Source organism: Pteropus vampyrus, unplaced genomic scaffold (genome assembly GCF_000151845.1).
Source record: "Pteropus vampyrus isolate Shadow unplaced genomic scaffold, Pvam_2.0 Scaffold572, whole genome shotgun sequence".
Classification (NCBI taxonomy): domain Eukaryota; kingdom Metazoa; phylum Chordata; class Mammalia; order Chiroptera; family Pteropodidae; genus Pteropus; species Pteropus vampyrus.
Window position 1 is genome coordinate 1,117,965 of NW_011889353.1, and position 2,069 is coordinate 1,120,033.

Genomic DNA, 2,069 nt, shown 5'->3' on the forward strand with positions numbered 1-2,069 from the left:
GCCATGAGAAGTCTCTCTATGTCTATTTCTTTTATCCTCTGGGGTGTTTTATCCAGCAATCTCTCTCTATGTGACTGGAAAAGATGGTCCTCACAACTATATGCTTACATAGCCCAGTATAGTTCACAATTTTGGAAAGATACTGAATATCTACACCAATCCATCCAGAATGACTATGCTTGGCTCTCATTGGATTCCACAGTTGCCCTTGGACCAATCACTGTGTCCAGGACAATGGGGCATTTTGATTGGTCAGTTTATGTCCTATTCAAGAATCTGTGGAAGGTAGGGTTTCTTCTTCTTTTTTCACACTGATCATGACTTTAAGAATTAGTAAACAATACTGTAGAAACATTGATACATAAATTTCTAAAGTACTGTATCTTAAATTCAGTTGGCAAATACCACCTTTAACTATAAGCTTGAGTTTAGTCTTCAACATAGAAACCAGACACTAAACTGTAAAAAAAAGATTCCTATTGTTTGAAAACACCAGTGTAAGTAGAAGATTGTAAAAATGCATAGATTTGTAATAAAAGAATTGACTGTATAAGAGTACTCCCCTCTCATAGTATTTCTTTTTACTTTTTATGCAATATTAGTTATATTGTAGGATTTAACTGTTACAGCACTCAAAGCCAACTATTTAGGGAAAAGGCAGAAAAAGGAAAAATGAATGTATGTAAGGCAATATTTCTTTCAGATATAATAAGCATAATAGTGTTTTAGGAAAACAAGATAAAAGTTACTCAAGGCTAGCTTGGTTCTCGCTGAATGAAAACAATGGACTAAATACTGAACTCCTCTCTGTGAATCCAATCATCAGTGCCTTAGTAGCCCTACTGGTAATCTCTGGGCTAGTCATATTGGTAGTTGCTGTGATACTCCTCTGAGTATTCTGCCTAATAATCGCTATCATTGATTGCTGACCCGTTTGTTCCTATACCTTGGCTTCCGTTGTAAATGGCAAGTTCTATCAGAGCAGCGTAGTATTTAGGATCATAGACTTGCTGCCCTAGCCCATATACACTCATTTCTTTTTGGGAAGTGACTTTGTTGGTACACATCTGTAGAAAAATTGTCGAGTTGTCCACTGGTTGTAAAGTTAGCTTCTTATCGTAGATGACTCTTCTGGTACCTGGCACTAACATTCCTCCCTAGCTGGCTCCTTTGTTGACGGCCATCTGCAGACTAATCATGGTCTGGTCAAAGGGTTTGTCAATTTGCATTTTGGGATCATAAAGATGTCTCCTAGTCCCATAGGCTGTCTATCATACCTGTCTGGCTGACACATTTGTTGGTTCCCATCTGCAAACCAATTACACTTGGCTTGCTTTTAATTTTCCTTCATCAAAAGGTCTTGTTTGTTTTCTTGCATACTTAACGCTAATGTCAATTGTTGTATGGAATCCTTTTGCTTTAGCCAGATCTGCTAGAGCCACCAGCATAGCCTAAAACTGTGTCATGTTTCCATTCTCAAAAAGATCATTTGCTTCAAATATGCCATGTGGTTTCATAAAATAAGCCTGAATAACTTTAATAAAGTTGCCTATATTTTCTAACGAGGCCAGTTTAATGAAGACTCATTGACCTTCTTCACTGAGCTTAGCTATAGCTTGTTTATGAGTTCACAGAAGATTATGCTGTCTTTTGAGCCCAGGAGAAAGTTGGTGCTAGCATTCATGACTGTCATCTCTTCTACCCAGTTGCTAAGATCTGCCTGATGATCATACTTGGAAGTAATTTTGTCCTTGACCTCTGCTGAGATCCTGTATAGAAAGGGCCCTTGTTGAAGTGGGACATGGTGGTCAGTGGTGGGAAGAGGCTGTGGTCTGCTAGCCATAGTGCCAGATGCTTTAAACTTGCTCCCGGGGGCAGCCTTTGGGGGTAGGTGAGGGGAATAGGAACTGCACCTCTGTGGCTCGGTTCGATTAGGTACCACAGAGCCTTGGGTCTGCTCCAGAATGCCTAGGGCTTCTTAATTGAAAACTTCCTAGGAGTCAGTTCCTGGGTGTAATTTGCAAATGGAAGTGATATGGGAAGTCAATATATAACAAGTACATTAATAC

General features: G+C 39.4%; 1 pseudogene; it reads right to left on the bottom strand.

Annotated features, from left to right (window-relative positions):
- Window positions 1–839: 839 nt before the first annotated feature.
- Window positions 840–1,803, bottom strand: LOC105308424 (annotated as a pseudogene).
- Window positions 1,804–2,069: the final 266 nt, after the last annotated feature.